Here is a 22,217-nt window from a genome sequence, read left to right as displayed (position 1 = left end):
AGGACAGTTGTGCTTTTTATTTCTTCACTTCCATTGCAGACAGTTGCTAATTAAAGATGTCATGTAGACCCACACAGGAAGGAAAGAATTTCACAAAATATCCTGTTTCCCACCCGTCGGATGGGAATAGAGTGGGGGGAGAGAGAATGAATCAAAGGATGAGCACAAGAATATAAAGTTAAAACTGCAATAGTGACAATAAGGGTTTGTTCTTTTCCACAGGAGCCTGTCCTAAGAAGGGATTCCTGGTGGGACATTTCCTGTTCACATTGCCGTCTTTCTCATGAGAATCCACTCTCAGACTCCGTGCCTCCTTGTGGTCTCTGACAGATGGTGGCATCCAACTGGACCCTGACCGAGCAAAGTAAGGAAGAGTCAACTACATGAGACAGCACTGGTGGTGCTGGAGGGTGATCCACAGCCAACAGTCATGTTACAAGAACTGCAGCAAGGATAAAAAATACGTATGTGATTGCTTGTGCCTACTCCAGATAAAAACAATGCAATAGGTCTCAAGAATGCAAAGACACACCAAGAGCTTTATTCCATTTTGGTTAATGCATATTAAATGATACCTATGGGGTCCTGATCCTATGAAGAGATTTCTTGAGAAGTGTTAAGCATATCTGATGCTTATCAAGACTGCTTAGGAATAATCAAGGGGTATTTGGTACTCTGTACAATCAACCTTGGAATAGCAGTTTTGCAAGTGGTGCTGTTGATCTAAACTCCTACTCCCATCCATCTTGAGTGAAAAACCCTCTGTGAGAGGGCTTGAGAAAGCAATACTTGCTAAGTAGATATTGTAAGGACACTACCGTTCAGTTGTGTAGTGGCATGCTGCACCTATGTACTGGTACTCTGAATATCACATAGAGAAACTGGAAGCATTGGGAAGCTGAGATCCACTGAAACCTGCCATTAGTGAAAAATCACACACTGTGGGTTTGGAACCTTTGTCTTTAACTTGGTTACTCTTGCATATGCCAAAAGAAACCTGTTCAGACAACACTTGACCTTATGGAAAATATCCAAGATTACTTTTTTAAACTGTTAGCTAAAAGCAGTGGCATTGATAAAAGGAAGGCAAAGAATCTCTTCCTTTAGCTATCCTCTCACTAGTAAAACCAACTTATTAACTAGATGTCTAACTCTAGTTTTCAGAAGTTGGGTACACACCTAGACGTGGAAGACAGGCGGTTATGGAAAGGCCTGCCAAGACATTTTCCATGTGGAGGCAGATTGGGGCATAAAATACTTACAGAAAGCATGTGAGGCAGAAATAAGAGAAAAAACTTGATAGGTCTGATGTTGTTAATGTTTTTAAATACAAAAAGATACCTCCAAAATCTAAAAAAGAAAGTCTTCCCTACTCAATAGGACTCAATTACCAGATAGTCCTAGAGAAATAATCTATGAGCCACTGAGAAAAAAACTTTCCTTTTTTCCCCCATGCAAAATGACCACTTTTGGGGAGTGCCTTTTATTCCTGGCAAGTTGGCAGAAACTTTAGAGGGAATTGATAAGACAATGGCAATGCTGTCTGGTACTCTTGGCCAGCAGTGGTGATACCTGCCCGGCTGAGTGCAGCCACTGAAGCCTGTTAGTGCCACGTGGATAAATGCAAAGCCAGACCCCTGTCCCGGCAGGGAGCATGAGGCCATGTTTCTCTGGAGAAAGCCCTAGAGATGATCTTGGAATGTTTCTTGTGAAATTAAATGTATGTTTGAATTCCTGCTTCTGTTAAAATGATACTCTATTCCCCTACATTTCATGAAAGTTTTTATGTATTACTAATCTTAGTTGATCCCATTATTGGATAATAAACGCAGGTGGTGGAAACTTGCCAGAGGCTGGTTTTTTTTCAAAAACATCGTCACATGCTGTGGTTTCCAATTTTGTCCCTAATGACACTGGCCAGAAAGCTGTGGCCTTCGCAGGAGCAAAGACTTGGCCATGCACTTTTACAATAGCAGGCGTGCATTTGCTTTTTTTTAGACCTCTAGTGGGCTGTTTGGAAGAAATTGGTAAAGGTTAGAGAATACAAATGAAAAAACTCAAAGGCAACGTAAAGCATAAATTCTTACAATTTTCTGTGTATCTATCTGAGGTGATTCAATATACTCATTGCACAATGACAGCAACACAGGTAAGACTGTAAGCTGGTTAAAATACATTTAGATGCTTTCTATTACATCTTAAAGAACAATCACAGGAAAACTAACAGTTTAGCTGGAAATGGATAGACCTAACTCAGAACAAATGTTTCTTCTTCCAGAATTGCTCTCCTGCCACTACTGTTCAGGAATAGTTGCAGAACAGCTGGTCTGTGATAACACCCCCTGGAGATAAACCCATCAGTGGACAGATGAATATTTTCTTTCAATTTTTATATCACTGGCTAAAACAAAGGGAATATCATACATCCTTATCACATCTGTGAGTCGCCCATCAAGATCTCAAAATGCAAGAGAAGATGCCTGCGGGTTGTGAGAGGTGAGAGCAAGCGTTACTAAAGAGAAGTCCCAGAGACTCTGTGCTTCTCAGTCACGGTGAAAAAATTCACAGGTATGCTTCTGTATTTGAGTTTTTTCAGTTCCAAATCCTACCCAGGAAATGTGGTTTAATGTGTCGTTTTTTTTTCTTTTCCTATTGACAAGTTGTTACTTTTAACCTGAAATCACTGTTTATGTCATTCAGTAGTTTATCACCAAGAACACCTGTGTGGGAACTGAAGGCGATAAGGAAATTTTCAATACATCACTGTTTTCTATTAGCAAGGTGTGAGCACGTATAGAAGTCACTATCTGTCTCCTATTTAAGTAAGATAAGGGAATTATAAAATGGGGTGTGTTTTACCTATGGTCAATATGTAAAATCCCACTTGAAGAGATAAACACTTGGAAACTGTAAATTAAATGTAAAAACAATGTCTCAAAAATGTTCACTTGGGGATTTTATCATGCATTTGTGTTCCACAGCAAATCTTGTTTTATTTTCTTTTTTCTATAACACTTGTTAATAGCCATGCCATAGTGAGGTATTCACTTATATCACACTTCTTGGGAATTGTGTTTGGGCAGCTTCTGGTTTTTAGACTTGATTAGTGCTTGCAAGGATGTATGGTTGAATACAAATGTAGGGAGAATCCTAAATCTAACAGAGTGGTTTTGGCGAAACAAATCCTGAGGGAATGTGCTGACTTAACATGAGGCGTCACCTTTGTAACTTCACTGCAAATAGAGTGGAAAGGGGACTTGCCCTTTGAAAAAACTCATTTGAAAACATCCTGCACTGAGGATAATACAACCGAGGGGAAGGATGGACTCTGTGGACAGTGCTGGCTTGGGAATCAGGATACCTGTCATGGATTTTCACAGCTTTTCCTTTCCCTCACAGATAAAAAGTGCCTAAATAATGCTGAATTCAGTAGTGTCAACTCTTTTGTGAGTCTATGTGCTGCTGCCGTATTTTTGAGTTCTCTGATACAATACCAATGCCACTATTATGGTCTATATGTTTCACTTTTTTTGACTGGAAGCTTCTAAACTAGTCTTGCTCTGTGCATATTACTGTGATAATGTAGGATTGATCTGCTCCACTTGAACTGATATAGCTGGGTGCCTGTAGTGTATCCTTCATGCAAACAGCTGAAAAACATTACATACACAGAAACACTGTTGTCTAACCCGAGGCTTCTTCCTACCTCCATATTTAGTATGCAAATATGTAGTCTGGCTTTTGGATCGTTGAATGCCTGGAGCATCTTACCACTCTGAAGAGTTGGTTCTGCTTATCTTACTTTCTCGAAACTTCTCAAAAGTCTGCTTTTCTCCTGCACACAAGACAAGAGTTCTCAATGGCATAATGCAGACCTTCTAGGATGCTAGCCCATCACTAGCTGGGCTTGGAAGACCTTGCCAGTCTTGCTTTGCATTGGTCAAGATTTATCACTGTAACTATGCTTCTTGACAGAGACTACACAGAAGTCATGTTTCCTGGGACACAAGACCATCAGGAGACTTTTTTCTAGCTCGGAGATCTTGACTCTGCTTCACTGATCAGCCCTGTGTCGAAAAAGCCCAGTCACCCTGCTGCTTTTTAGGGTTCTTGTCACAGCTCCCTTTGTTTCCAGTGTGAGCCACTGTCTTCTGGTACCAAAGCAGACAAGTCTCCCTGGGTGAGCTTAGCTCTCGCTGCCCATGTCAGGCAGCCTCCTTTACTAGCAGCTGGTTTGCTATATGAAGGGACTTAAGCGTTGCTTCCACTGAACTGAAAAGAGTGGATTTGGCAAGCTCATTGGCTTAATGAGGTCTGCACACTGTCTTTGAATCCAAGACTCCCATGATGGCAATTGTTAGCACTCTTCAACACAGCAGTCTTTATATGGGGTAAAATATTCAAAAGTGCTTAAGTGAAGGTCAATAAGACCTAGCTATTAAAATAAATAAATAAATAAAACCCGGACCCATAATTAACAGATGTTTGTGGTCCTGCAATAAGTGAAACTATTTTAACAGCACTTTGGTAGAAACCAAATGCTGAAGTAACCCTTTGGTTAAAAAGCAGCATAACTGTGTAGCTTCATGGGAAGGACTCCCTCCCTGAGAATAAGCAACCCCTGGGTTCAGGGAACATCTAATTACACAGAAAAAAACCAAATAGGACCAAAAGGAGGGTGCTTGGAAGCACTTCCACCCCCAGTACTCTACCTCGGGGGAGCATCTCGCCTGCGGCAGGGTAACTTGCTATTTTGGAGGCAGCTGGTTCAGGCTCTGGCACCTCACCTCACCTCATTTTCCCGCGCGTCGCTTCCAGGTTTGGGACAGCACAAAAGAGGCAGCATGGAGGAAAGCTGCCCAGCTGGCAGGCTGCATGGAAAGTCACAGTCTCGTTGTGACTTGTCTTAACCTAAGGGATGGTGAGTGGCATCCCTAGGGAGGGGAGATAGCGGCTTCAAACACCTCAGGAAGCCAAAGGATTTCTCTCTTGCATCCTGGCTACTGAATAAAAAGGGGGACAACATCACTTCTTGCTTTGTGAAATCTGGCCTTTTCATTTCCTTTGCTTTTACTACACGTGTCCAAAAATGAAGTGTTTCATTTTGGGGGTCAGAAGGAGCTTTTCAATGCAAAATGAGGTTTTCTCTTTTTTCATTTCATGTAAAAAAAGGCAGGGGGGAAGAGGGGAGTTGCATCAGTTTAATCCAAACTTCCAAAATATTTCCAATTCAGCAGTCATGCTGAAAATAAATGCAATTATTCATGCAGCCCTACTCACTTGGCACACAGTAGCAGTGAGATGATACACAACTACATATAGTTCATTTTAAGGCATTCATTTACACACTGAAGTAGCAAGACTAAGCATAGGAATATATGTTTCAGGGCCTGGATTTCTGAGCAAGTATGATGGGCATAGATGATAGAAACTGAGTACAAATCCCACTTAGATTTGAATTCCTCCCCCTGGTAAAGCCTGCAGCTTGTGCAGTGTATCTGATTGTTACTTGCCTTAATAGTAACAACCCGGTTTGGGTTGGAATGAAAGCTTTCCACAATAAACCTCAGCTCTACTGACCTGACCAGTTTTGACCCAAGTATTAGATTGCTTTCTACTGCAGGCTGTGGAGGTATGGTGTAAAATGAGAGAAGCATTTGTCCCTAGGTTGAGCAAATGAAACCCAATTTATGGCAACAAAACCTTTGGAGGCTAACTGGCTATCTCATTTATCCTTCTAAACGTAAATGAAAATCACATGTAAAATATTATTAATAAAACAACTGGCACCTTTGGTTATTTTAAGCCTGGACTCTGCCAAATGCAAATACAATAAATAATTTTAGAGAGAGAACTGGGTAGGCTAGTCCAAAATCTGTTTTTGTATTTTTTTATAGAGATGCCAAGACTGTTTGATCAGCATGGGAGAGCAATTTGTTGACTCACGAACCTAGCTCTCTCTGATTACTGCTTACATAGCACTTTGGAAAGGTTGGCCAAATACCTTCAAGTCAAGTACCTTGTTATTATGAACATGAGTGCCAATAACAAAGGAAAAATAGGCTACATGTCACTGAATAATAAATCATGAAGGCAAATAAATGGCTTTTCTAAGAAATGCTCTATTTACATTTTGTCACGTGACATGGCTTTGCTTATGCTCGTGGACGTGATAACACTTAAAAGAATATTTCCTTTTCAGTGCAGCATCTTGGCATCAATCATCTTAGTGCAACTGCATATTCTGGGATCTGTTTGCAATCAGGCAAACGAAGCAGCAAGGGCGATTTAGCGGTAAGACCAATTTTTAGTTTAAGTGATGAAGCTGTGTAGGTAAACATAGCTGGCCTTATTCAGCGGTCATAAACTACCTCCCTCACATGAGCCTTTGGCATAATTACTCATGCAGAACAGGTATTCATCCTCTCTAAGCACCACATGAATGAGGCCATGGTAAAGTTATGCAAAGGGAATATGTATCCAATCTGATAAGAACTCCCTAATAATTGCTGGTATTTTCCATAATATTAGTTTAGGGCTAGAGCCACAAAAAAGGTTTAGGCATGCAAGCTCTGCCTAACTGCCTCATAGGCATTTGCGGCCAATATTTAGATCCTCAAAACCCCTGTTCAGCTACTGCCTAACCCTGGAGGCGTCTGAAGTCTGCAAGTGCCTACGTTCCTGCCAGTAAAATTCCTGAGGTGCCCAAAGGTCTGCTCCTGGGCATGCCTGAGACTGCCTCTGGTTTTTCTTTCTTCTTTTTTTTTCCCCCCTTCCCTTCCTGAGCTCAGTAAGTAGACACCCAGCTTATGTTTAACCCCTGATGGCATCCATGAATGAGAGGTCTGACAGATATCCTTTGAGAAGCCCCAGTTGTCCCCTGACCACAAAAAAAAGTAGTTGTTTCCTGGATTTAACACCCTACTGCTTTGCAGGAAGGGGGCCACCTCCACTTCTCTAGCGAAAAAAGCCAGAGGATCTCACAGAAGTTTTGTTTGTGTCCTTCGTGTTGGGCTTTTAGGTAGGAGACCTCAGTCTGTACCTTGTCTAGTGGTCAGGTGTAGCTGGGCACCAGTATTTAGCACACCCGGACGGAGCACAAATGCCTTGCTGACTCAGACATGGAGTTGAGATTCACCTTCCCAAAGTGCCAGGACTCTTTGGAAGCATGCTCCTGTGTGCAAGTAGGTGGCCACACAGTTTCAAATCTGTTACTGATCCATCTTTTATCTCAGTGACAAAACAGCGGGAGAAATATTGTCTGTGGCCATCCAGACTTGAATGAATTGTGCATATATGTGTACCTGCCTGTATAGTTTCTAGTTCTTGGATGTATTCCTTGGCCATAGTTGCACTGGTAGCAGTAGGAGGTGAAACCACTTCTTTCCAACAGATAGGCCAATATCAAGTACGTAGCAGAGGTGATGTTCAGGCAAGCAACCGTTGCAATCAGCTAGAGCGGCTGATGAGGTTTAAATTAGACAGCAGTGCCAAATGCATAGGATGCAAGTGTAAGGAAGGCAGGACATGCACCTCACACCTGCTGGTGGCTCCTTTGTTTAATGCCAGCTTAGCTATGTGACATTTCTGATTTAGCCTCAAAAAGAAATATTTCATTTTTATGACTTTTCAGTCTGCGATCCCCTCACATAAATATCACATGTCTTAATAGAAGTGGGACTGAATAGCAGGATAATGTACCTGGCTCCTTTTCTGTCTCTTGTACGCTTACTTTAAGATTTTCTGTCAGTGGTGGATGCTGTGCAACCCCTTCTACATATCTGCGAATTCCTACAGCACCTGCAAGGGCAGAGCCCTAACCACCTGGGGGGCTTCCTGGTGCTACAGTATTGCAAAGGGTTGTTAACAAGCAGCGTGTTATATCCAGTGGGAAAACAAGCAAAATGCTCGTCTGCTCAAGTGTCTAGTCCTTCCAACTTCTACAGTATGGTGGGCTTAAAACATCTGGGATGCTTTCCTTTTTCCATATCTCACCCAATTTCAAGCATGGTATAAATCATGGTTTTTACCAATCAAAGAATTAAATTTAGGATAAATAAATAGTGTTGTCAGCTTCTGCCTCTTACAACAGTTTGAAATTGAGACACGTATTATAGAAGGTCTCCGGTGTTCCTGCTCTCTGCCTGCCTCCCCGCTCTGCTACTCAATTTGTGAGAAAATGTGTCCTCCTGGTAGTGCCATATTAGAAAGGAGGGGTGAGTGTTTCCTGTCTAGTGGAGCTATCATCAGGTTTCAGTCCAAATAAAGCTGAAAGGGTCTGCAGATTGGGAGGCTTTTCTGGTGAGACTCGCTCTGTACATTTGTTTTTATAGTACTATAGTTGCCAATCAAAGAAGCAAGCAAGTCACTGCTTAATCCAATGCAGACTAAACAGCAAGGGGACTGGTTATGGGAATTTGCTTACAAAGAGATTTCCTGTTCTGTTTAGAGGTCAGTCCCAGTAAAAATAAGATAGTGGAGGGATTTACTTGGTCCCTCAACATATAAGTGTGGAAGTGGTAATCCCAGTTCAGCATGTGAAGAACATGGGCAGGAATCTACAAAGTGCCCACGGAGAGAGACTTTTTCTCTGTTAAGTTGAGGGGGGGGATCCTTTCATACTGACAGGCGACCTATGCCTTAGTTTTGTCTTGGTTGTCTTAGTTTTCAGATCATAACAGGGCTGTAGATCCTTGACAGACAAATTATGGCAGGTTATTCTTTTGCAATTATATTGGCAAGTTCCTCTCACAGCAATGAGCTAAACTGTTAGTATGTTTTATAATCCTATTTGCTTTTAGTTGTCTTGAATTTTCATGTAAATGAGGGAGTAGTCACTCAAAGAAAAATCCAATCTCTAGGCATAATTTAGGAGATTAGCTAGAACATCTAATTGCTTCATCTGATGCAATCACACTCTTCCAAATGAGTAGAATAGAGCAGGTTTGTCATTTGTGTTGCCCTGGGGAACTGCAGGATATGTTTTATGTAGTCACACCACCGTATTATGATAGATGGTTAGAATGAAGCTGAGGTCAAGAGTCGTAAACGTAGGACGCTCCTGGGCAGCAGTGGCCAGTGCAGAAAGAAGCACAGCCTGGGAACGTTTTCCACGAGGCGGTGAGAGTTTGCTCCTTCCATTACGCTATGAGGAAGCAAAGCTGGAGCTGCTTTTCCAAAGGGGATTGCAAACAAACGCCGCCTTCCTTCCTGCTTCGCAATAAAAGCCCTGCAAGAATAAGTGCCAAGGGTGGTCAGATTGCATTAATCATTTTTGCTTGGAAATGTCCTCTCGTTAACCAGTGATGACTTGCACGCAAGTAAGCTGGTGCACTGGGAGGGGCTACTGCTAACAAACAGTATGGTTAATGAGCGGTACAGTTGTTTGGCTTATTACTCATTCACATGCCTTCCCATTCCCTCTGAGGAAGGGAGCAAAGATGAGCTTTCCCACTCCCAGGTTGGAGAATGTGTGGCCCAGGTGGAGAGAGCAAGGGCAAGGGCTGCAGAGAAAGGGCTAGGCAAAGGCGAGAGCTGCCCTCCTCGGTGAACGGAGATGTCGGTACCCAGAGTTACTCCTGGTTATGAGTTAACATAGAGGAAGGAATTAGCAACGCTGGTCAGTAGAGTCATAAGGGCCACAATTACAGCCACAGCCTCACCGTCTCCCTTTTACTCTCTCCTTCCATTTAGGAGCAAACGTGGCGGCAGAGGAGTTGGGAATTACTAGAGTTCAGTCCAGTCAGAGTTTAGCTCAGCCCACATCACAGGTGAACCCTTCCTAAGACCCCTGCCGTTCCCATCTGTTTCTACCTGCTCTCTGCTTGACCTCTGTGTTATGAAGCTCCATGCATTTTTCCTGTGCTGAGCAGTGGGTTTTGGCCCCTCTCCCAGCAGATGCTCTCTCTTCATTCTTAATATGTGTCCTAGAAATGTCCTCCTACTTTCTGGATGACTTTTGGTTGTGAAGCCATCAGATTCACCCTGACACTTGCCAGAGATTTGTTCCATTAAATGCCTAACTATTTGCTTTCAGAAGTATATGGACACCTATTTTTATCTCCAGTGCATCCCCAGCCTTCACATCCATATATCAACACGGAAATAATAATCAAGTTGAAAATCTGTAGTTTAGTTGTTAAGATACAGACTTTTGATGGAAAAAAAAAAATCTAGTTTACTCTGGTAAATGCAGTTTTTACCTTTTGTGTCATTAGAATTCCTTCCATATTTCAAGATACCTTCCATATTTCAAGATTCACCCCCTCAGACTTCTTACATAACCTGGAGTTGGGACCTGCCAAGGTTGTTGTTAGATTCTTCTTTTGAGGTGGGGTGTGTGGAGATTATAGCAGACCATTTCTTTTTCTGAAAATACGTTTGATTCTTTTTTGCAATCATGGCCAACATCTTTGTCTGTAATTGCATGTACACCAAGTTGTCAAGCACATGAGCTACGTATTATTACACTCACTATTTCTGTGAGTCTCCTAGTGTAATATCATCAAATCACATGATATTTGCATTGCATTCATCTGCACTTTGTCTTTATAGTGACATTGATGGCAAAGCCAAACAAGAGCAATGAGAGAAGGCGTCCTAGTTTGACAATGGGGTCTGTGCTGCATTTCTTTAATTGGCAAATTGAATCTTGATATAAAACTTTGCTCATATCAATTATCTTTGCTTGTATACATTAACTTGGTCAGTAAGTGCTCATTTCTCCAGTTATTTGTTTTACCAAATCTTCCATTTCTTTATTTGGATATGAGATATAGCGCTTCATAGTTCTGGGTGTTAATCTCGTTGTCTAAATCAATCCCTTTTCATGACATTGATCTGTTTGGCATCTCTTGAAAGCATTCTGCAGATTTCATAGTCTCATTCATTCTCACTTTAGGTCTCCTCATCTGAGAACAATTATAGTTTTAGCCAAATACACAATGCTGTCATGTGGAAAGAGCCATGACACATCAATACTGACTACTGGTGGTGAATCTAACTGTAGTGACTCAGATTTGTTAGTCTTCTCTATTTGAAATTACTGCTTTTATGCTTTGTCCACTAGCTTTTTGCTGTTAGTTTCCTCAGTGTTTCTTGGGCTGGTTGGTATTTTTTTTTAAGTTTGAGTTTCAATTTTGCCACATGTCCATTTGAGTTTCAATTTTGCCACATGTCAATTAGAGTAATTTCCCAGTTCCTCTATAAACTTAGATATTATGGAAAGCTGATTCAAATTTCCCTCTACAGCACAGGTAGGCTGATCTAGCTGGTAGCAACCCTGTCCGGGGAATTCCACACCCTCTGGTGGATACTGTTGTTTGGGAACATTTCTCTTCAAATTATGAAGCATCAGGCCTGGTTCCACCAGCCTTCTCAAATTCTGATGGGGGAATAAAGGTTGTGCACATCTTTCACTTTCTCAGTGGCTTCCTGTAGGTGGATACAGAATGTGGCTTTGAACTCATCAATTAGTTGGTTTCATGGTACAAGTCTCATTTTTGGGAACTGTGTTTGATACCTATCTTGGAACAATTGATTACTGATTTGCTGTTGATCTGCAAGTAGTTTCTTTGCTTTGGAAATTATAAGCAACACTGTTGCTTTGGAGGATAACTGGTTCTGGCCACCAAAAGCTATTATTTCTGAAAAGAAATTATTATTTTGGAGTTTAAATCGTTTTCTGTCATGTCTGGCTCCCGATACCCAGCTATCCAAAACTAAAGATTCTGAATGTGCACTAATTTCCTGTCATCTGCTTATGATGCTTTTATAACTTAGCAATGCTTCTTATGTTCCAAAAATACAGTGTCATAGTGTGTTACACCACTTGTAAAGAACTTACTGATCATTGCTTTCTGCACGTTATTTGCTAAGACTTTTTAAACGTGCTGGGACAAAATCCATTCCTCAAAATGGCTACCTGATTTTATTTCTGTAGGGGTTTTGAATTTGGATTTTTTTTTTTTTTTTTTCCCCAAATAATACTTCACCATCACTCCTCTCACTTTGAAAGGACCTCAGGGTTTCCCCTCTGCCCTCACTGCTGCTACCTGGGTCACTAGCCTACCAAGCCAGGTTACCTCTTTATGTCTCTGTCCCCATGAGTTCTGGGGAGGCTTGCTGGGGGGGCTGAGGACTCTCTGAGGGTGCTGAGCCTCCACCCAGAATAGCTGAGGCCCAAGAGGACGTAAAAATGCCATTTTTAGCCCAGCAGCATGGCTGGGACCTCCGCCTAACCCTGGGCTGAGAAATGGAGGCACCACCACATCACCTCTTCCCCAGGAGGGGAAGGCAAACCCAAAGAGTATGGGAGGCATGTCCCCCCCCAAACCCCAGCCAGGGCAAGGGGACGTTTCTGAGGGGGCATTTGAGGGTCACTGACTCTCAGCAGGGGCCAGTCCTCGCCAGCTCTTTGAAGCAAAAGCTGGCAGAGGGGCACAACTCTTCCCCAGGTACGGTACAGTCTCCCCAAGCGCCGTGCATCTCGCTGTCTGGCACTAGCGCTCTTTGCTGAACCTAGCCTTCCGTCTTTTCTCTTCTATGAAAGCCATTAGTGTACATATTAAATGGATTGCTTTTGTTTATTCCTGCCTCGCTACACAGTTGAACTTTGTCTCAAGTAAAATACAGTTCTGTGCAAACTAACAATAAAACTACAACCTCTGTACTCAATTTCTCCCCAAGTGGCACAGTCTCTAGGCCTTTACAGAATTTATTATGCTTTCTTCCATAAAGAACATTTTTACTTTCAACATTTTGTGTGTTTGAACTAACAAAATATTTCATGTGATGTTTGGGAGCAACAGTAGCTATGTAGTCTTTTTACAAAAATCTCTTTTGACAATCTCCATGAGCTTTCTAATATATTTACTTTGAAATTATTTTGGATTCACTGTATGTTTCCTACAAATCAAAGCTGATATAAATCATGTGTTGTATTAAGTACTTGATCTCCCCCCCCCAAATTCAGCTACTTTTTACTCAATAGCCTGTCCAAACAATGAATTAGTTTCTTCATTAGCTGGATAACAAAGGCCAGCCACAACATATGTTTTTGTTCTTTTGAAGTGCTCTCTTAAAAAACCAGCTTATACTCAGATGTTTACCAGTTTAAAAAAAGTTTTCTCTGAGTGAGATGTATCTAGGGAGTTTTAAAAGATTTTATTATTATTATTATTATCACTATTGTAAATTTAGTAACACGCAGAACCAGGAACCCCAGTAAAACTCTGAAATTAAGGAAACATGAAAAGCAGCATGTTCTTCTGCATGTAATTCTTCACCATTCCCTGAAATATATAATTTTTAAAAGTGCCTAAAATAATGGCCTTGGCTACTAATGAATGCAAGTGAATGGCCATATTAAAAGTTTGGTTCTCTTGATGAGAATTTTAGTTACACAGAGAAACATTCAGAAATTTATACAGAAATTAATGAACCAACATTGTTGTTTCAAATATGGTTATAGAAAGTCAGACTCGTAAACATGAATTCTCTGTTAATTTTCAATCTACCCCACTGGGAAGATTTAATAATAGCATAATATATGTTTTAAATATTACCTTTTGTCTAAGGATTAAAAAAGCGTGCCACAAAAGGGACACTGTCAGTATTATAATGCCATAAGTAAGGTGCCTGTCAACAAAGGAATATTTTGTGATGTACTGTGTATCTTAAGACTATGAAGATGCAAATGAGAAATAGGAGTTAATCAAATATGGATGCTATCGCAGAATAAAACAGGATGTTAAAGGGCAACAGATTTTGGAACAACTGTCCTGTGACACACAGTTATGAAATGAGACTGTTGTTTTGGTTTTTTCTGGTTTATCTCAACACAGTTTCAAAAATTTCCCACTGTATTGTCAGAACACGTTCTGCCACATCCCTCCTGCAGGACTTCTGTATGTGGGCAACCCCTGATCCTGCCAAAATGTTCTGAGACCTGGCTTATCTTCCACATGAGGAGGGATACTCAAAAGATTATCTCTCAAGTTTAAAAAAAGAAGCAGTTAAAGGTATATAAAATAACACAAGGTAGAAAGAAATGAAATCTAGTGCTCCTGTTTGGTCATTTATAACAGAGGGATTAGAGAACAATTCACAGGCTTGAAAGGCAAGAAGTTTGAACTGCCAGAAGACTTTCTGTTGTTCTTTTAAATAAAACACAAAAGTTACATTTTGAAAATACAGCCCTAATAAATTTACCACTGAATTATGAGACAGGTCAGTTATAATACCCTTAGAGCTGGTCACACCACTTAAAAGCAAAATAAATGGGTTGGGTGAGTTATGAGTCAGACTTTATCTGTTGAGCTGCTTGGATGGTGGAAAGGGCTTTAGCAACAATTTCTTTGAAGAAAGCCCCTGATCGTTATGGATAAACCTGCTGGAGGGAGTAGCTGTTCCGCCACTAGGTAGCTTGGAAGAAGGTGACATGTGAGGCTCAACTCAACAGCCCCTCATCAGCTGGGGCAGCCTGGGAGGGGAAACAGGCTAAAGCATGGCATATCCCATCTCTCGTCGTGTGTATGTATGCCCCCACCAGCTTGTAACGTGGCAGGGTATGCCCAAATCATGCCAAGGGGCAACCCAAGGGCAGGCAGGTTTGTGGTCCCAGAAACCCTCACCGAACACAGCACTGAGACTGCCCGAAGAGGCTGGACTGGCTCATGCTCCAGCTCGTGGGGTGGTCAGAAAGTTTCTCCTAGAAAACTACAGATCATTGAGGTAGAAAGAGGGAACAGCTCTGCCTGTAGCAGCTTGTTCTGACTCCGCAAGTCTTCAGGTCCTCTTTCTGCCCACTTGGCGATCAGAAGAGGAGAGGTGTGTCTGTATGCCCCTAAGAGGCTGTCTTGTGGTGGAAGTTCCCAGGTGTGTTTTGCAATATTTATGGTGCCTCCATGGACCTTACTTCCATGGGAGAAGCTCAAGACCAGCATTCGGAGTACCAGAAAATTTGAAGGTCAAAGCACTGCAGACAACACAAGGATGAAGGTAGGGTGGAGGTGCTACCCAGTCCACATTCAGGAGAAAATGATGCTGTACCTCTTTTCAGCTTCCTTCAGTTCAGGTGTGATAAAACTGCTGAACCATTCCTCAGTCTTTTCCAGTGCTCCTCGAAAAAAACCAGACAGGCCAAACTTTTATAAGCAACTGGAGTAAAAGATATTTCTAAATGAAAAGAAAATACATAATAGTAGCCAAAGATGTACTTTTAACCACTTTATTTGCAGACCATTTTCTGACCATAGTGAAATCATATCACATCTGGTTTAGGGGATTTTTTTTTTCAATATAGCAGTTGTTCTCTTTTTCATTATTCATTTTTAAGCCGAAAAGCTATATTATGAATGGAATAAAGGACTCCTAACATTATACTTTGGCAGCACTAAGTATAATTCTTCTTTTAAGAAGCTTCTGCCTTTCTGTTTCCTTATAGGTGTTAATCATTGTGAGGAATTACTCTTAATTTTAGAGAATAACTGTGCATTTAACCACAACATACAGAAATTTTATGTGAAATTCTTCCTTTGTTTACAGTGGCATAACTCGTACTAACCTCAGTTAATGTGGAAAAAAAAAATCAAGACTTATTTTAGAACTCAGATCTGGATTTGGGATCTAAGTTTAGTTGGGTGAAAGTCCTAATTTTTGAAGGAATTTATTTTAAAGCTACTGCTTTTGATTTGAGCTATGAGTTTAAATACCTTTCAAAACTGTTAACCATTGTGATGTGCTCTAAGTCGCAGAGTCAGAATCAAACCTGAGGGTAGTCTTGGGTCATTTTCTTCTATTGGTGTCTCTTACCTGTGCTCTCAAACTTTCCTCTTAATGTTTAAACACTAACTGGTGACTAAGCAGGCATTTTCACACTAAAGAGGTATAACAGAAAGCAAAGAATGGCTTTTTAGGGGAGGCAATGGTGGCTCACCAGGTGTTCAAAAAAGAAATAAGGTTTGAATGTTACAAGATAGGTATATGCATATAAAAACTAGGATCAATGGAAAGGGCACCTTTTCTCTCCCTTCTTCAAGAAATGAAAGGCTGCTCTATACATGAATGCAAAAGCCAAGAGACTCCTAATTACAGCACTTGTGGAAAGCAAATTACCATATATTTTAATTCTACCCCTGATAACCAATACCATTTTAATGTTAAAACTGCCAGAGCTTCCTTTTTTATCATGTTATTCTGTACATCATGAAACAGATCCAACCCCTCTTCCAATCTCTTTAGAAAGGATCATCACCTGCATTTACAGGTGGAGAAATTGTGGCAGAAGCTGTGTCAGGTAGTCACAGAGCAGGGCAGGGGCAAATCCAGGAATGTGTCCTGGCTGGGTGCTCCCTTTCCTTCCCCTCATCCTGGAGCGCTTGGCCTCCTGCACATACAACTGGTTGTGTCTTCCTTGGAGGTGGGCCATCACAGTAACAAAATTGCAGAGAAAGCTAAGTTTGCATTCTGTAAATGGTATTTTGACCTTTATCGCAAGCCACAGTTCTCATGGGTGTGGTAAAGCTCCTTTAATCATTTGGGCTGTGCCTCTGTTGCTAAATAAAATTGGTCCAGGGAGTGTGCTTGAGCACTGACTGAGGAGCATCTGTGCTGCTTAATTTTGAGTACCTTCCCTGGTTCTTTTGGCCTTTGCCAAGTGCTGCTCCCTAAGGCAATGCCTAGGCATGACACAGGGAAAGCATAGAGCAGAAACCGTTTCTGATAGGGAATACAGATAAGACTGAACCAAGTTTAGATGCCCCTTGCCAGGACAGACCTCTGAGATCCACCAGGCTTTGCACCTTCCAACGTCTCTGTGTCCTCATGCAACACATGTATCAGCCTCATATGATGAAAATACCATTCTGGTGGACCCACACGTTATTTCAGGCATACTGAACTGAAAAAACACATCAAAATTGTAACTGTGTCTTAGGGCCACCATTGCACAATGTAAAGGATAAAGGTGGGGTGGTGGGAAGGACCAAGGCCAAGTACTGTAGATGTAGTCAGACTGGCCTTCAGGCCAGCAATACTCCCTGGACCTGATTTATTTAGCAGTCTTGACATAGCCTTAGAATCCAGCACAAATAAGTTCTTCCCATTTTAAAGTTTTACTGTAGCAATTGCTACTTTTTTTTTTTCTTATCTGATTTCTTTAGACTTTTAAAATCCTTCTGTGTCATGCCAGCAGACCTTTGTATAAATCTGGGGGAAAATGAACCACAGTTAATGTAAAACAACAGTTAACTTCTCTTTCTTTTTAACCATGCAGTGTAATTTTTGTCAGAGGTTCATTATTAAGTTCTTGCAATGTTTCATCTAATATTAAATATTTTACTAATATTTTTCAAATATTTAAGTAATAACAAAGACTCAAATTTAATGTCTCCTGAGCTGGAGTTATAAAATATTCAAAGTATTTTAAAGTTTCTCTCTCTCTCTCCCCCCCCCCTTTCTTTTCTTCCCCTCTCCCTCCCCCCTTCCTCCCCCCACCACCCTGGCATTGCCAGTGTCTCTAAGTTCTCAGTTCAGAAATAATATTAAAACCTCAAAAAATCCTATAGCAATTTCACTTTATTAACATGTAATTTAGAAATATCAATCTTCTCTTGTCATTCAGGCAAAGCATAGCTGTCATGCCATTGATTTACAGGTTGCAATGAATGCGTGTCTTATATTAGAAAGCCAGGATTGTTGCAGATCTGAGGTTTCCTCCTATTATCCAGAACGCATCTTGAGAGAAGCTGTTCCTGTGCTTACAGAATAGCTGCTGTTTCCAAGATAGGAGATGCTCATCTTCACCGTCTACAAAAAGGTAGAATTCCACCCAGCACATAAATCTGCCAGCATCTTAGTCTGGTAGTATTTTCATAAATAGTGCCCTTAAAAGCACATGCACAGGCTTGGTACTTATTAGAACCAATGAGTTACTTGTGCATCTGAAGGTAATTGAGATTCTTTTCTGCGGGTTTGTTCTTAGGCGCCAAAAAGGTTGCGTGATCTAATGGGACTTTGTAAAATAGGCTGGTGTTATAGAATTTCCTCATCCTTTTGCCCAAAATAGCCCTGTAGCTTCCTGAAACATGCTTTCACCATTTGGGGTTTAAGCCTTGCCTTCCACACCACTGCTGTACCAGAAATATAGGTTCGATTGTTCAATCTTTTGGTGCCCCGAACATATGGTTAATGAAGCCTTAGCGAGTTGCAGATAAATTCTGAGGACTTTATAGACCTGAGCCCAAAGAAATGTTAAAAAGCTGCCCCATCCAGCTGATTTGGGGTATAGTTTGAGGTTTGGCGTTCCCATAAAGAATGTTTCATGAAAACAAAGAACCCTTAATGGAAATATTTGGGAAGCTTGAAATATACTTTAATCAATCATAAGGGAATAAAAGCAAGTGTAAGTCTGTGTCTTCTCACCAAAGATTCCAATTCCACAGAATTCAGTCTTGAAATCCACTTGAAATCATGGGAATCCAGTTACCCCGAGACAAACCTGCCTGACCTGAATCAATGTGTAAATTTCAGTTATGTTTTTATTACTTCTATTTGTTCATTTAAATTTATTTATTTATATTAACTTTTGTTTCAAAAAACTCAAACACATCAGTTCAAAAAAGCACAGCAAGATTTTTTTTTTATTATTCTAAATCAGTTCAGTGCTAACGTCTCACATAAAGGGACATGCTTAAGTCAATACTGCTAAATCACATTAAGAATTAAAAGCAGCTTGTAATTTTACAATGAACAATATTAGCAATCACAGTTTAACATCTGTGGAATATATGAATCAGAAAGATTTTATTTTTCTGTCAGAGAAAATGTGCAGGAAAATTAATTTCTCTCCAGAATATCTTGGAGAGAGAGCAATTTTGAAATGAGAAGTAAAATGGCAAACTATTTCTCACTTTGTTTTTTCCTTTCCAATATGAACATTAAAGAAGAGCAGGTAGAAACAGTTCGTACATGTTTCAAAAATATCTTACCATGGTATCTGGCACAGTAGGTGTGTTCTTTGTCAATTTACTTTTTGATCTGGTCAATACTAAATGTCATAAAGGTGATATGTTGAAAAAAGAAGAGAAAAGAAAGATGATTAAGGCTCTTTGCAATCACTAATGCAAAAGGTTCTTTGCTTTGTAGCTTCATTTCAAGGCAAACAAATATCTTTTTAACAGCGCAATTACTCACTGCAATGTCTTAAACTCTCTATTTCTACCACAAGTTATTACATTTCCTACAAAAGCTGTGGAGTGAAATCCTAGAGTTGGTGTTTTGCAGGAAGGCACTGTGGCTGATCATTGTGTTGCCTTCTGGCCACAAATTTTCAAAGCCTTGAGAAGTTTCAGCTTGACAAATGCAACCTAGGGCATTTGCACTCATTTCTCTAACCTGGCCTTTTTGTAAATGGCAAATTTATTTATGTGTAGGGAAGGTGCTAGGTTAGATTAGAGGCCATTTTGTGATTGTAGTGTTTTAGTCTGCTATGATGTACTTTTACATTAAGCCCAGATGTTATGTAGTAGTTATAACATAAATAAAATAAATGTGTTTCAGCTTGTCCAGTATTGGATTCCCTAAGCTCTGTGCAGATGCCTCAGCATAAAGAGCAAAATCCTTTTTGTGAAATGTGGTCACGATGAATGGGATTTTCAGAGGGTAAAATAATGTTTAGCTTTATTCTGGTGACTCTGAAGTCCACCAAAGACTCCCATCAGCTTCAATGGAAGCAGAATTAGGTCAACAGAGAGGGTTTCTGATGGACTGATCTTAAAGCAGTAGCTGTTTGCTGTAATAGGTCTAACCTTTCTGCCTTCGGTCAGAACTGGCTGTCATACTCTGTTGAGTTGCCTGTCAGCAGTCTAAGGGCTGCTTATTTTGTGGGATGTTCTGTGATACTTCAAAACAGAAAGTGCTGTACCAACTCCATTGCTTTGCTTATGTCGTTTTTTAAACAGAACCTCTGGAATAATTACTATTGCCCATGTGAACAAAGCTTTTCCTGAAAGCATTGCCTGATTTTATGGTTTGTTATAGTCCATCCCTGGTGCCTGTATGGTCCTGTTGTTGTGTATTTGGACCTCTTGCAAGTGTTTGAAAATAGGAACAAGAGCAATATTTCTTTGGGTTTTCCTCAAACATATTCCCAGTCAATGGAGGGCATAGGTAGCCACCAAAGCCAGCTGCCCAATTGATAATATGTATAGTCAGAGTTTCCTCTGAATGAATGTGGGTCGAAAAATAAGCCTGTGTTGGAATTCAAATAACATGGGGTTATAGTGTGAGTGTTACTCCTGAATAGCAGGAGTGCTATTTCCCCATTTAACAGAATCAGACTTCAGTGTGGATTCTCCTTTCCCCCAAAAAGCAAAGCAAAAGTACATATACTACCTTCTATCCTCATCAATAAGGATCCCAAAATCAGGAGTCCATCGTGAATAGAGGTTCAATGTGGTTTTTTCATCTGTGCTGTCAGTGTCCGTAAACTGGAAAGTATCAAAACTACTCCTGAGTGTTTATGTTAGGTTCCCTCCATGCAAGCAGGGCCGCTCCTTTCACTCCCTGGGTCAAGGTTAGTGTTTTGAAAGCTGAACACTATTATGAGTTCTGGTTATACGTGGCTGGCTTGTGAGTGTGATGTCTGCTTGTATGTGATACGTGGCTACGGAGTGAGCCAACTGCATCTTGCCCAAAATGTTTTCCAAGCACAAATTATGGAGGCCAAAACATTTTGGGGTTAAAAAAAGGCTAACCTACTTTATAGAGCCTATTACACACCATACTTTAAAGTTGCTCTCAATTCAGATTCTAATAATTTGCAACCTTGATAAACACTGTGTAAAAAAACACCTGAGGGGCCAAAATGTATCAAGGTCTAGAGGCACAACTTGGAAAAACTCACTGCCCTTTTTTTATAATTCTAAAATATTTGAATGTCTCCAAAGGGCACTATTTTAAATTCCTTCTTCTTGCCACTCAAGCTTTCCTTGAAACTCATACGCGCCAGAATAGTAATTTTGGAGAGTCTGGAAATGTAATCATAAGATCTGAAAGAACGGCCACATAAAGCATGCTGCTAGCTTAAGTAAGATATGAGACAGAGAATTTTCAATGTGCCAGTTTGAGAAAAAATGTTGAAATAATGAATGGAACCTATTCTTGTTTTTTAATGATTATTATTTATAATTATGATTAGAGTGGATGCCTCTCTAGTTGCAGTTACAAAGGAGGATGCATTCAAGATCTCCATCATGTTCAGGGCTGTACAGATGAAATATGCATCCTGTGTGGTAGTCTCTAGTCTAACCTTAGCATTAAAGGGATCTCTTCATGAAACACCAATGTTTTATGCTAAAGTACCTCTTAGAACACACGGTGCTTCATAAAAACCTAGCAGTTCAGGGACTATAACACAAAATTTCAAGGATGGCAGGTCTAAGTGTTCTTGTTTCTACCAGCAAGAATTTCTACCTGTCCATGGTCATGAGCTGGTGACTGTCTAGATATTCATGGCAAATATCTTAGTCAATATTTTAGTGCTATTTTCCTGTTTCCTGTTTAAGATCCTAACCCTCTGAAATGATGCTCAGGGCTTATGCCCAGTTTCATTTCAGCTCTCAAATGAAAAAGATGCAGGATATTTGAATTAATACAAACTGCCTTGGGTAAAATTAAAATAAAAACCTGACTTTCTTCTACCCTCACATAGTATTTATTTTTTTATTTATTCATTGATTCATTTATTTATTTAATTAATTTAAAATAGAACCCTGTTTTGTGGAAGTTAATACAAAAATAAAACTGTTGCAGGGCAGACAACTTGCTCCCCCATTCTTGTGCTGCAGAACTCCTCGCAGTGGCACTTGCAAGCTCTGGTTTCGCATTGTAACAGGGGCTGGGCAGGCAACTGCATCATACGGTGTGAACTTTGCTCTGGCTGGCTCCACCTGAACAGGGTAGAGGCTCTTTCCTCCTGCCCCTTCCTTTCTCCCCAGCAAATCTGTGGTTGTCACTGTTGCACGCTGTGCCATAATGTCCCACATGTACGAAAGCACTGGAAATGCCAGCACAGCAGAATTCACTCCTGTTGCTGTTAATAATGCTTTTCATCTATTTAGCACTGTCAAAGATAGCTATTCAAAGTGCAAATCAGAGAAAAAGAGGGCATTTTGGTATGGTTTAAGTTTGTATGGGTTCATATAAATCCAGGGTGA

The 22,217-nt window shown here is 40.6% G+C and overlaps 1 long non-coding RNA gene across 1 annotated transcript in view; it reads left to right on the top strand.

Annotated features, from left to right (window-relative positions):
• The first annotated feature begins 220 nt into the window (after nt 1-220).
• Nucleotides 221-22,217, top strand: part of LOC142042438 (uncharacterized) — a 37,709-nt gene continuing 15,712 nt past the window's right edge. The window contains exons 1-2 of the long non-coding RNA XR_012653773.1: nt 221-364; nt 2,279-2,568. This is a non-coding gene — a long non-coding RNA (uncharacterized LOC142042438). The remainder of the gene's footprint in view (nt 365-2,278; nt 2,569-22,217) is intronic.

The sequence above is a fragment of the Buteo buteo genome, chromosome 20, assembly GCF_964188355.1.
Source record: "Buteo buteo chromosome 20, bButBut1.hap1.1, whole genome shotgun sequence".
Taxonomy (NCBI): domain Eukaryota; kingdom Metazoa; phylum Chordata; class Aves; order Accipitriformes; family Accipitridae; genus Buteo; species Buteo buteo.
Note: the sequence above shows the minus strand (reverse complement) of the source record. Positions and strands in the feature narration are given on the sequence as shown.